At 36.7% G+C, this 15,122-nt stretch overlaps 1 protein-coding gene across 1 annotated transcript in view; it reads left to right on the forward strand.

Moving 5' to 3' along the window:
- Window positions 1-9,646: 9,646 nt before the first annotated feature.
- gny (ALG6 alpha-1,3-glucosyltransferase garnysstan) overlaps window positions 9,647-15,122 on the forward strand; it is a 124,567-nt gene continuing 119,091 nt past the window's right edge. The window contains exon 1 of the mRNA XM_090414126.1: window positions 9,647-9,695. The gene's annotated coding sequence lies outside the window, so the exon portion shown is untranslated. The remainder of the gene's footprint in view (window positions 9,696-15,122) is intronic.

Here is a 15,122-nt window from a genome sequence, read left to right on the forward strand (position 1 = left end):
ATTGGGCCATTCGAGGTCAACAATCAGTGATACCATACTGAGATGGAAACGCAGGGAGTGCTACCCGCAGGGGACAACCTACCACACTAACAGAACGTGAGTGTAGAGTGCAGCGAAGAATAATTTCTAAAAACTGCCATTCTTCGGCTGGCACGTTGAATACGGAGTCCCGGGCTTCGACTGGCACACGAATCTACACAAAAACGTTCAGAACCGATGCTCACAACATGGGTTTTTATGGGAGAACTGCAATATGCAAGCCTCTCATTACCCGAATCAACATGCAGTGTCGTCTTCGGTGGTGCAAAGAGTGTGTATAGGGGGGGACGTGGAAGCTTGGAAAGCTGTGTTATGGAACGACGAATCACATTACCACTCCTCTACGAGCAGATGAATCTGGGTGTGGCGGTAGCCAAATCTGAAGTCTCTTATCAGATTGTGTAACCTAAACTATGAAATTCGCGGTGGCGGTGTGATCCTGTTTGGTCTCGGACCTCTGTTTGTTGTGCCACGAACGTGAATTCTGAGAGGTATCTGAACATTCTAGACAATGCAGTACTTCCTATTTTGTGGCGTTTCTATGGAAATGGCTATTGTGTCTTTCAGCAAGCCAATACACTGTGTCATAAGGCTACTGCTGTAACTGCGTGGTTTGTGAACATGAACGTCTCCACACTTCACTGGCCTCCATAGAGACCTGATCTCAACCTTATTGAACATCTGCACGATGAACTGCAGCGTCTGGTGAGGTCAAGGGACGTTCGCCTCACACTAGTTCATGACCTCATTACATGTTTACAGGAAGAATGGTTCAAAAATTTCATTGATCTCTATCTTACGCTTGTGAAAAAGTATATACCACGTATGATTTCTGCAGTCAACGCAGTGAAAGGAGGTCGTCGTTCGTATTAAGCTGGATGCCATGGCTGTTTGTTCCTCACACTGTGGTGTTTGTTCGGTTCTTTCCAAGCAGTGGCAGTACATACTACACAGTTGCTATGAAACAACAGAAAGAAAAATCTGGAAATGCCATTAGATCCTAAACATCTAAATATTAACTCAAGTATCAACTTATCTGAATACACTCCTACTATCATTAGTCAAACACGTGCACACGAATGCGTAACTACGCACAACGTACTGAACAATGCAACGTACAATTAGAAATAAAGGGTAATCAAAATATAAAAAATTCCTGTTTAAGGCCTTGCGGAGCGCCACCCAGTGATCCAAATACCGCAGCATTTTGCAGAAATATATTGTACATTTGGGAGCGATATCTGTGAAAAAAAGTTAGTTCCAAAACTCACCACTAGAGGCTCAATACAAGGTACTGAATGTAGGTGTAATATTTCTGTGTGTGCGCGTGCGTGCGTTGTGTGTGTAAACAAGCATAAATAAATGATTTTATTCACTTCTATTATTTATGCTTTTACGAGCTGTACTGTACAATGTGCTGTCCTTCCTGGTATACCACAAACTGCATCCTTCGTAAAGTGTGTGCAACGGCAGAATGCAGCTGGTTGGGACTGATATATACAGGGTGTTCGGGATAAATTTGACATATTTATAATTAATTATATTTTTCCGTAAGTTACATGTATTAACACACACTTCTCTTCATTTAAAAGTTTGGACCCTTCTTCATTCATATACAAGATGTCAGAAAGGATGGATAGCTGGAACCCACCTGAATCATGGAAGAGAATAACTTGTATCATGATGATTCGTGCCCGCCATCAAAATAAGGATATTACGACTGCTGCCCAATGCTCCCTGAATACAGTAAAAACAATCAGGCATGAACTAGAGACTTGCAATGGTGACTACGAGGATGTAGCAAGAAGAAAGATCCCTAGCAGACGATCTGATTGCGTTCGTACAGCAGAATTCCTCGCAAATCTGCAGGAACAGGTGTTGAAGAACCCTGGCATTGGAATTCGGGCTTTGTTCGTGGAGTTGCTAACTGTAGTCAAGCCCTGGATAACAAGGGTAGCCAATGGTAGGCCGTATGTATGGCAGCAGGATTCGGCCCCTTGCCACACCTCTGGGAAAAGTCAAAAATGGTTGTCTGAAAATTTCTACGACTTCACCAGTCCAAATGTTTGGCCTCCAAACTCCCCAGACCTTAACCCCATGGATTATTTTGTATGGGGCGCAGTTGAAAAAGACACCAATCGCACTTCCAGTAATACAAAAGCCCAGTTAATGGATAAAATTAAAACAGTTTTTGCGGCCCTTCCCAGGGAGACTGTAGCATCAGCTTGTTCGAGGTTCCGAAGCAGAATTGAAGCTGTGATCGATGCTAATGGTGGTTATTTTGAGTAAATCTTGTTGATAGTATTGTAATTAACTCTGCCTGTAATGTTTTTTTGTCAATTCATTAAATTTAATAGATACAAAGAAGATTTTCTTTTTCCTTACGAAACTGTCAAATTTATCCCGAACACCCTGTACTAGTAGCTGAGTTATGAAGGTAACGGATGTCCTTATATACTTATATCCTCGTATGTTCTTTCTTGTGGTTATATCAGTTGCTTTAATATCATTTTTGTTTTAGTTGTTTATCAGAACTTTCCAGATCCCTCCTCACACACACACACACACACACACACACACACACACACACACACACACACACACACACACACACACACACACACACACACACACACACACACACACACACACACACACACACACACACACACACACACACACACACACACACACACACACACACACACACACATATATATATATATATACACACTCTCTACCAATAATTGTCCGGACTCAGCAATTTACAGTTCATGCCAGCAGGCGAACACTAATATTGGGTATGTCCACTTTTGGGTTTGATTACCTATTGCACCCTTTGAGGGAAGATTTCCACCAATGTGCATCAGACATCAAATGGAATTTTTCTCCATCCCTTCATCGGAGTAGCACTGAGTTCAGCGACATATCGAGGATGTGCTTCTCTGGACCTCAATCGCCGCTCCAATTCGTCCCACAGATGTTCCATGGTGTTGAGGTCAGGACTCTGCACAGGCCAGGGCAGTCGTTTAACGCTCATCTCTTCATACCATTCCATAACAACTGCAGCTTTGTTGCATGGGGCATTGTCGTCTTGATAGTAACGCGGCACGTTCCATAAAAACTCCACATTGTAGGCAGCACCTGATTATCCAGAATATCAAGGTACCTAACTGCCTTCATGGAACCACGGGCAAAGACTAGTGGTCCCACTCCAAACTAGCTGAATGCACCCCACACCATTACTCCTCCACTACCAAACTTTACTGTGGTAACATGCGTTCACCAGGCTGCCTTAACACCCACATCCTGTCATTCCGCTGGTCAATTGTCCAGTTCACACGCTCTTTGCATCACGCCAGACGAGCCGCCTTGTTCGTTATTGTAATGTTCGGCTTGTGTGCCACTGCTCTTATATTGCTGCTGCACTCTCTCTCTCTCTCTCTGTGTGTGTGTGTGTGTGTGTGTGTGTGTGTGTGTGTGTGTGTGTGTGTGTGTGTGTGTGTGTGTGTGTGTGTGTGTGTGTGTGTGTGTGTGTGTGTGTGTCTGTGTGTGTGTGTGTGTCTAGGGGTGGGTGGGTGGGTGTATGGTTTCGATGTGAATTATATAAACAGTTTATAACTATTAATTTATTGTTGTTAATAATGGCACAATCAAATTAAGGATACTGATGTTTCCAGTGAGCAGAAGAAGGCGTATAAATCTGTTAATTAGATACTCAGATTAAAAGTATTCAAATACACTGAGATTGGCCATAGGCTATACTTACCTCGTAGCACTGTTCTCACATTGTTAAAACATGAAGTTCTTAGTGAAGTAAAAAGCGTTACACTAATTAATACTACAGTTATCAGTAAACGTGAAAACTTATTGCCGAAATCGACAAACTTTTATTGATAGAAATATATGACCAAATTAGTCGGCGTGTTGCCTTAAACCTAGCGAGCTATTCAAAATAACTCTTTTTTTTTTTGCTTTTTTGCAAAAATTATTCTAAATTTTTGGTTTGCCCACCTGACTTAAATAAATTCTTTATTTATATCAATTACGCACAAATTGAATATTAAATCATTACATGCATACAAGTAAGTAAAAAAAAAAAAAAAGGACTGATTGACAGTGTTCTGGAACCTAACGTTCCAGAACACCGTCAAAAAGTGTTATGCCTGTACTGCACGCACACGCGTGTGACGGTTAAGTATATAATTCGTTTATTCTATAAAATAACTAAGTAGATTTAGTTAAAGTATTGAAAAAAGTACTAACTGGCAAACGGTTGCAATGACCTGTTATACAGTATTTATAAAATAATAATAATAAACATGAATTCCACTTTCATCCCGCTTAATACAAACGAACAAAGTAATAGTAAAAATAATATTTTAATGGAAAACAGTGTGAAAAAAGCATTCGCTTATTTAGAGCCTCTGCTCCTAATGGCTCACGCAACAAGTTAAGCAAGTTTGAGCGCGGTTAGTAGTTGGAAGGGAGGTGTCAAATAATAATAATAATAATTTTCGGAGAATCAACCATAATGTACTTCGAGTTGCACAAAACATTAATTATCAGGCATAAATATTTTGTAGTCTGACTTTTTTGCTTAGATACATATTCCACAATACCCTGACCTGATCATGTTGTAGATACTGTTGAAAATACTTTGCTTGTGTCACTCCAGGGAGCAAGGCCGCTCTACCGACGGTGCAACACGTGCATTTGCACGGGGCGACAAGTTATTTGTGTGTGTGTGGGGGGGGGGGGGCAAAATTGCATTTACTCTGCGTTTGATGAGTATATTCGTCTTCTCTTGAATTACCCATGCAGATGCACATTTTCAGAACAAAATTCCACCGTTAAAGGGTTAATTCTTTCTCTCTTTCTGTAAAAAATATAGTTTATAATTATTATTTTGAATATTCATTAGCTAATGCTACTATTTAGAATTTATGATCAGACAATGTGAAGCCTAACCGAACATCATGGCTTTTAAGACGTCATTAATTATTTTTTTTCTTTTTAGGGGGTAGGGGTGGCAAAATATGCTATTGCACAGGGAGACAAAATTCCTAGGGACGGCTCTGTTCAGGAGAAAGTGCCTTCCTAGTGTAATTGGAAGAACAGCGGAATATTGCGCCCCTTCGATTGGAAAAGGGCAGGAGTTCAATTCTTGTTGTGACGAAAGGAATCTTTATATGAGCTTTTTTAATTGTTAGGTAAGTTAGCCAATCTTAAGCGGTGGTAGCAAGGTTTATTCTCCTCGAAACTAGGGTTTTTCATCCCACACATACAGTCAAACCGGCCATCAGAACAAACACAATTTACAGACAAAATATACTGTTGTTGGTGGTGGTGGGGATGGGCAGTAGATGGTACTGGTGGTAGTTGTGTGTGGTGGGAGAATATTATTATTATTATTATTATGTGACAAAAAATTAGTGATAGACATGGGCCAGTTATCTGCGATTGGCTACTGGTGGAGATTGAACTGCCCACTCAGTCTCCCAAAGCTAGATAGGGTATAAAGGCCTCGCCTACCCCTATAAGGGAATAAAAGGCGTTAGTTGATTTGTTATTTATTTATTTATTATTATGTGACACCTCCAGGGTGTCCAAAGACTCATCGAGGGAGAGTGTGCCAACAGCATCGAACGATATACTATTACGTTCGATAATATATCGAATGTAATACTATTAATAATAATTCTTTGTTTGAAACGTATCTATATCACTCCGCTCCCCTTGCTTAAAAACGATCAACATGCTGTTTTGAGCATTTCAGATAAGTTTTGTCTGTTCTTTTCCACATTTCACACATGAAGCCCTCTAGAATTGATATTATTATTACCAGGGCCGGCGGAAGCGGATATTCAGAGAATGTGGGCGCTGCTATGAAGGGAGCGCCACCACCGGGGAAAGGTTCATAAGTTCATTTTTAAGAAACGACATTTTTATCATAAAAACAAAAAATTCTTAGAATGATCAATATTAAAATAAATAAGGCCCGATACACCGAATAAAAATTTTAAAAAATTGTATATTGTCGCCTCTTTGATCAGCCGGCTATTTACAATTTTGCAGCGAGAGCAGGCTAAATGCTTGCCTGCAGAAGGTTGTGTCTATTGCAGTCTATCTAAAGTGAAACAATGAACAGTTTTTATGCGCAGAAACGAATTTTCGTTTCAGTCAGAACAACATAAACCACGTCCTGGTTTATGTTGCACATAAACCAGGATGTGGTTTATGTGCAACAATAATGGAACAACTGGAAAAATGGAACATTCCCATTGAAGATATGCGATGTCAAGGGTATGAAAATGGGGCAAATATGAAAGGGAAAAAATACGGGCTCCAAAATTTGCTTTTGAACTAAAATCCTCGAGCATTTTACGTGCCATGTGCTGCTCATACTCTAAAAATAATCATTAACGATGCAGCTAAAGTGAATGCAGATACAATTAGTATCTTTGCAATTATTCAAGAAATATACAATTTCTTTTCATTCTCTCACAAACGTTGGGCAATCCTTTTAAAGTTCGTAAAAAATTTAACATTGAAACAGCCATCAGAAACGCGATGGGAAAGTAAAATTAATGCAATCCGCCCTCTACGATATCAGTTAGGAGAAATTTACGATGCACTTTTTGAAATTTTAAATAATGAAAATTTTAATAAAGAAACTCAGCATGAAGCACAAACATTATGCGCTAAAATAAAGGACTACAAATTTATTTGCTCTCTTATAACTTGGCGTGATTTACTTAACAGAATAAACCCTGTGCGTAAAATGTTTCAAGACAAAAATATGAACATCACACTTGCTTTAGAATCTATCGAAAACTTAAGAATGTTCTTACAAAGAGTATCGATCAGATACAAATTTTAAAGAAGTTCTAAAAACGGCAAAAGAACTGAGTGAAGAGGTGGAAAAGGAGAACAAGAATTTAAAACTGGTACGGAAGTTCGACGACGAAAGAAGACACGACTGTTTGACTACGAGCATCATGACGAAACGCCACAATCGCCATAAGATAAATTTAGAGTGAATTGTTGCACATAAATGGTCACATGGCATATTCCGGTAATTGGACCACATATTTTTATTAAGCTATATAAAACACAATGAATAAAACCCGACAAGTTTCGTAAGTCGTTTGACTTGCATCTTCAGAGGTAAACGGTAACTTAAAGTTTAAAACACAAAGTAAAGAGAAATTATTAATAATAGTTTATACTATACAGTTGTAGCCGTCTGGCTATTTATAAAATTAAAAATCAGAATGCAGATTCAAAGCAGTGCTGAGTTTAAACAATGCTGGATGATGCCACGTTCTGTTGTTCACGTTCATAATGTCCGAGGGCTGACTGAGGTATATTTTTTATTAAAGCTGACCAAACTTGGTGGAGAATTAAGCTTCCATACCATACCACCTCCATCAGCGACAATGTACTCTGGCAGAAAACAAACATGTCGTACATAGAAAAAACTGTTACATAAGGAAATTTAAAGAAGCTGCAAACATGCTTAAAATCCCAACACAATGCAATAAAAATTAAGGCTTAATTCTCCACCAAGTTTTGTCAGCTTTAATAAAAAATATACCTCAGTCAGACCTCGGACATTATGGACGTGAACAACAGAACGTGGCATCATCCCGCATTGTTTAAACTCAGCACTGCTTTGAATCTGCATTATGATTTTTAATTTTATGAATAGTCCGACGGCTACAACTCTATAGCATCAACTATTATTAATAATTTCTCTTTTCTTTGTGTTTTAAATTTTAAGTTACCTTTTACCCCTGAAAATGTAAGTCAAACGACTTACGAAACTTGTCGGGTTTTATTCATTGTGTTTTCTATAGCTTAATGAAAATATGTGGTCCAATTACCGGAATATGCCATGTGAACTTCTAAACCAAAGAAACCTCCACTTACAATTAGAGTGAATGTGTTTTATACACTTCTAGACGTTGCAATGTGTTCGTTAATAGAACGTTTTGAACAACTAAAAACATATTATGATAATTTCAATTTCTTGTATAGATTACTACATATTAATAACGAAGATTTACGAAAAAATTGTGACGATTTAGAGATTCTCTTGAAGGACGGCGACAATAAAGACGTAAATGCAATAGAACTATATGACGAGTTATGTGCTTTCTGGGATATTTTTCGGAAGGATAATTTAAATATTCAAAACCCTTTCGATATTCTTAATTTCATTGTGTCCCATAATTTATCTTTCCCTAACTTTTCAATTGCTTTAAGAATACTATTAACCTTAACTGTTAGTAGCGAGCGGTGAACGTTCCTTTTCCAAGTTGAAATTGATTAAAACTTACTTTAAGAACACGTATGTCACGAAATAGGCTTGTTAGTTTGGCGTTAATAGCTATTGAAAATGATATATGTGCGGAATTAGACGTTAAGACCATTATTTCTAATTTTGTGAATATGAAATCAAAAACCCTAAAATTTTAATAAACAAAATTTCAAGTATATTTATGTAAATTAATTTATTTTCTGTTATTCTGTAAAGATTGTATTTTTTGAATACTTCTATTAAATGTTCGAATTCTTTTCTTATTTTCTCATCTATCTTGAGTTTCTTTTATTTTTCTGAAAGATAGTTCCACTTATAAAAATTATTAAAAAAATTTTACAAGTTACTAAGAATTTAGTAACTTGTAAAATGGAAGAATTTTTTAAACTTTAGCGCAAATAAATTTTAACTTTAATAAAAATTCATTTTAATTTTGTTAGCGATTCGGATCGGTGAGAAGGCTATAATCCCTGTATCATTATATTCAACGATTAAAGCGAAGTGGCTTATCAAAATTTGCTTTAACTTTTAAGAATTTTTTGAATATTCGGATTTTTAACGATTATCCTGCCTAGTCAACACCCCCGGTTCGTTACATTTAGCGAACCAACGTGTGGCTGTTCTGTCAAAATTTATTTAAGAAATTTCAAATAATTTAAATTTTTGTTATCGTAAAAGAACCACACACGCCCGGATCGTTACTGGGGCGCTTAGATAGAAATTGCATGCGTGAGGCAAAAACCCTAGCGCCGGCACTGATTATTATTATTATTATTATTACCCCCATCTTGCCGTTTCAGACCAATTACGAGTAAACAAAAGCAATGTTAAAATACTGTGAGTAATTGTAGGTGCTTTACGACAAGCAGAGTTGTCTGAAGACAACATTTTCTAGACACCAAGATGTAGACATTATTAAGTCTTCTATAAAAAATGTTAAGGGACATGCTTTGTTTCGTATGACGATCAACCATTCATTACCCATTTGCGGAAAAAACAGATGTTCATAATATAGCAGAGTGATTAGATTTCTGGCCTGTCTGGAAAGATGTGGATGCCATCCCTTTTGACTATACTTTAAAAGTCCCCCCACCTCTAAGTAAAACTTATTACTGCTGTCCTAGGTACTTCACGCGCGAAATTTATAAAATATTGTAGATGTCGCTAGTAGACCATAAGAGAGCGGACGCTACGTTTGCATTTGGGACTGTTTCAGGCGAAAAAATGTTTATAGATCTTGATTTAAGTTTATTATTCAATGATGTTTTGTATTTTGGTGTGTTGCTCTCGCTACTTATTCGCTGGTGTGTTTCGCTGTTTCCTTATTCAGGTGAGAGTAAACAAGTTTAAATTATTTAGACGTATACAGCAAAAGATGTATAGAATGCATGCCGTTTTAGACCCCCCACTAAACTCCACAGGATGAACAGCCGTCTTATTAATCCGTATTATAATGTTTAAAATACCGGCTCATACTTTAAGTTTTAAGTAACCTGATTACGAATTTAAGAAATTCATTTGCGACTCTTTTACGAAGTTCAGAATGTAAATATAATTACGAGCTTCTCAGCTGTATTAATTATTAAGATTTTAATTACTTATTTATATTAATACTCAGTTGGCCCTAGCTTGCCTCTACTAGGAATGATAGAGAAAGAGACGCGCGCGCGTCCGCGCACACACACGTCTATGTTGAGAAAAACATAGGATCAAGAAATTGTTTTCCCCATTAGGTAGTTTTCATATTTGAATGTAAGTCACTCCAGCAGCATTTTTTATTATGAATCATATTAATTATTAGATTAGAGGCATATAGACTCTGGCATAATAATTTTCATTAAGATAAGACTCTTTGACATTATGCCAGAGAGAGTCTATGAATGGAAATATGTGGACATCACATTGCATGTGTATAAATTTTGAGAGGTTGGAATTATTATTGCATGGGCACCTCCATGGAGACCCAAGACTCACTGTGGAAGACCCAAACTATCAACACAATATCTGTTGTACCTCTCCTTGAAACCATTAATAGACAAAGTACTTACCAATTAATTTGCAACCCATTACACCATTCACTACTCTCCAAGCAAAAAAGCTAGTACTCGTGCTCTTGCTAACCACACCTTTACTCAATTTCAAGTGATGACCTCTTGTTCTGCTCCCCTCTAGCTAAGGTCTGAAACATTTCTTGTTCATAAATCATATAAAATCCTTTAAGTAACTTAGATGTTTCTGTCATATCCTCACTTTTTTGTCTATCAAGTACAAACCTTCAATCTATCTTCATAGAGAGAATTCCACAGACCACTCACCATCTTGGTCACTCGTCTCTGGATCTTCCCCACCACTTCCTCATCCCTAAGAAACCCAGGTGACCAGATCTGAGCACAGGTGTGGTCATATCAAGGCTTTACAAAGAAGAGTAACAACTCCCTTATCTCTGCTTGTTAGTGTGTTCTTCAGTAACCAAATAATCCTGTCAGCTACCCTGGCTACTTTAGCAATATGCTCTATAAACTTCAACCGTCTATCTACTATTACCCCCAAATCCCTGGCTTCATCAATTTCCTGGAGTACAGTTTCTCCCAATGTTGTACACAGCTTTTAATCTCTGTATCTCAAACTGTATAACTTTACAACTTTTTGCATTAAATTGACATCCATTATGTTTTGTACATACTGGCAGCCTATTCAAATCATCCTGCAAGCTGTCTGTATCACCTTGATTAACTATTACGCTATCCAACTTTGCATCATCAGTAAACAACTGAACATCTCATTTCAAATTATTTCCTATATCATTTATGTACAAATTAAATAGCAGTGGTCCAAGCACAGAGCCCTGCTGCACACCACTAGTTCATCTTTCTTCTGAATTTTGCTCTTCCATATACTACTTTCTGGTGTCTGACCATCAACCACCTTTTATTCATATCATCTGTTTCATATCCATCCCCATTTGTTTTAATTTGCATAACAGAGTTCCATGTGATATTATGTCAAATATTTGCAAAATCCAGCAGTATAATTGTGTAGGATTCCTTTTATTCACTTCAGCTGTCACCCTATTATAAAAAGTTCTTAGATTACTAAGGCATGACCTACCCTTCTCAAACCCATGCAGCTCCTCAGAGAAAATATTTATTCTTATCCACCCATTCCTGATTTCTCTTTCTGACCAACTTTTCTAGTACTTTTTACAACCACTCCTGGAATACTGATTGGTCTATAATTTTCTATCAGAGACTTAGATCCTTGTTTATGTAAAGAAATTATTTTACCCTTCTTCCACTCTCTTGGGACTTTACACAGCTGAGACTTAAATTAAACAGCCTAGTCAAAGGCATTGCTAGTTTTCCTGCACATTCTCTTACAATGCAAGCCAATATCCCATTCAATCCCAGAGCTGTATTTGCATTCAGATTCTGTAATATCCTAAATACCTCCAATTCATCAACCTCTGTTCTCACATCAATCCCCATCACCTCTACCATAACAATATCTTCACTTGGATAATGCATGCTTGCAAAATGGTCACTTAGTAGCTAACCAATTTTGTCTGCTTCTGTTACATTTATACCATCTGTACTCATTAAAGTTATCCTGCTTACCACGTATGAAGAAACTCTTTGAGATTTCTTTTTGACTGTTTGGCTAATTTCTTCTCATAATCTGCTTTTGCTTCCTTATCATGCTGGTCACCTTTCTCCTTATATACCTGGGGTGGCCAGCTATGCATCCTTTTGAAGCCAAAATAATTCTGGTAAGACTTAGAAGAGCTGTAACCTTTGACCGATGTGATGGTATGGGAGTAAGTGAGTTTGTGCATGGCGAGCTTGTAAGAACTGCTTTGACTAATTACATACCTAATTTTAAGGAGCTTACTAAGAAAATGGATAGAAGGAAGGCCTCTACTAGTAAATAAGTAATTAAAATTATTGTTTCACCTTTAAAGTTATTCCAATTGTTCAAAGTAAACTTCATTTAATGTGTTTCAAATTAAACTTTTTTTTTATTGCAGTAATTTTTATTGACCCTGTTTTTCTCTGTATCTTTTCTATTTTTTAAAAAATTTTGTTCCTTTTTTGTTGTCTCCTCTTCTCGTTTTTGTTTATTTTTTCCTGGTAGATTGTGAAGAGCCACATGATGTGTGGACACAAGCCACATGCAGCTTGCAAACCATATTGTGGCCACCTCTGTTATATACCCTCCATAACATTTTCTTTTTTTACAGCTCATGCTTAATGATACTACTCATCCATCTAACTCCTAGCTGATTTACCCTTTTGATCTTGGGTCTACAGTGTGATATTGTATACCCTTCTCCAGATATCCCTTGACTATCCCTCCCCCCTCATACACTGCTGTGAACATCCTTTTCTTGCAGAACTTTGTTCCAGCAGCTTTAAGCAGAACATGGTTCTGCTTCAAGCTGCCTCTTAAGTGTAACATAATCACCTTATAGTTCCACATATACTCCTTATTAACTGTAATTTCCATGTTTTGCCCTCCCAAGTCAAGACCACATGATCACTTTCCCCAATTGGAGGCAATGTTGCTACTTCAGTTACAGACAGATCTAACCCTATAACAAGATCCAACACTCTCATACCCCAAGTCCCCTCCATCATATTCTGCTTCAAGTAATTATATCTCAGTAAGTGTATAAATTCCATTCCCTTCCTGCCATGTGATCTTTCCTCCTTCCAATCTGTCTCCCCAAATATTGTTTGGTATATTCTTTGGTACATAATTCTCTTTGTTATATAATTTTAGTTTTATATGTAGTTATTAAAGTGATTTGGGCAATTGCAGTTGGAATAAAATTATTATTGTAATACATACAATAATTAATTTTGATTTTTCCTCTAAAATATTTTGTAATGCCGAAATAGCATTTTTAAAAATACAGAATAAACTAACAAGGGGCTTTAGCATTTGAGTTATTATTAAAATAAAATTAAGAAAATTAAAAATGTATAATTAAAGTTCCTGATTTAGTACTGTTATGATTAAGTGAATCCTTTTCATGAGGAGCCAGTAAGAAGAATTCTTATATACTTATCTCTTCATTTGAGATGTCACATATCACTAGGAGTGATGTCAATGAATGAATTATGGAGATAAGAAACAGTATCAAGCTTCAAAAAATTAGTATGTGTTTGGTAACAAATGATGCTAAACACATACAATAATAACAACAGTATAATAAAATTAATGAAATAGCAATAATAACATTGCTGAACAAAAAAAACCTAATAAATTGGGTCACTTTGCTATAACGGTAAAAAAATCATAACAGATTATAGTAATAATGAGGAGAACCTTGACATGCACAAGCAAAGAAGTTGTGGTTCCCTTGTAGAAAGCCTTGATCAGGCTGTATATGGACTACTGTGCACCGATTTGGTCACCTTATTTTCAGGATGAAGATATGCTAGGAGTCCAGAGAAGATGCACTAAGTCAGTGTCAGGATCTGTGGAATGTATGATAATGACAGATTGAGGGAATACAACCTGCAGAGCCTTGGGAATAGAAGGGGGAGAGGTTATGATTGAGATATATAAGTTGGTGAGGGGTTGTGTTGTTACAGATTAATGTGGATGCAGGTTTTCCTAGAGTAGAGGGAGACAAAGGTAGAAGAGGCCATTCCTGGAATTCCTGTTTTGCCATCTGTATAAGGAGGTTCTTTGCAGGGAGAGTGGTTGGTGAGCAGAAACTGTGACTATTATTTGCACAGCTTGATCTTTTTTGCCACGAGTGTGCATCTCCTCTGATTATTCTTTTCACTCCATGATGGTCCAATTTACAATGATAATAATAAAGAATATAATAATGATAACACAAAACAAACAAAACATACAGAAGCAAATATTACCTATAACGCTACACCCACTTGCAAATGAAGAAACAAGAACTAAAGCAGCAAACAGTTCAAGGGGCTTGTAATAAAATGTGAAGAAAATCCAAAATAGAAACATGAGTAGGACAAAGAAAAGAGAAATCCTCCAAGTGAAGAAATACAGTAATATCAATGACATAAAAAGGAATCCTATTATGAACATTAACAGAAAGTATATGTGGAAAATTAAATCTGATTGAAGAAACCCCGTCACTACTGTTTATGATAGTAACACCAGTGAAAAGTGCAAGAAGAAAAGAGTCCGAGAATTTATGGAATGCAACAAAAGAATTTTGTGTGACAGTATATAAAAAAAAAAGGATAAAGATAAGTTTTTAAAACTGTTATTTGCACATAATTTGTTACTGCAAGTTACAACATAAAAATAAAGTTACAGACATAACAAAATAAAAATAACATATAAAGTACTGGACATATCATTATAACATAAAACATATGTAACTGAATGTAAACTTTAAGTTTACATCTTAGAGTTATACAACCCACTTTTTTTAGTCAGTTGCCTTCCTTCTGGATTTCATCCCTGTCTTATACTGCTTAGTAAATAGGAGTTGGCGAGCTAAGATTGATATTATCGAGCTTGGTCAATTACAATAGCTGCAGATCATGATACAATACATGTATGTAAGTCTAGAATTTGCTTTTATAATAGAGAAGTTTCAGACATACAAAAACTAGCAAGTGAAATCTTTTTTTTTCTTTTCATCACCAAAATGAAGCCTTTTGACTCTTTCTGTCATAATTACTTTTACACACTGACCGAGAGGTCTCTTATGAAAAATACATTTCTCTGACATTTCGATTTCCTTAGTAATGCACGAGAATTTTTG

This window comes from Typopeltis vanoorti, chromosome 24, assembly GCF_054136105.1.
Source record: "Typopeltis vanoorti isolate ZY-2024b chromosome 24, IOZ_Tvanoo_1.0, whole genome shotgun sequence".
Classification (NCBI taxonomy): Eukaryota; Metazoa; Arthropoda; class Arachnida; order Uropygi; family Thelyphonidae; genus Typopeltis; species Typopeltis vanoorti.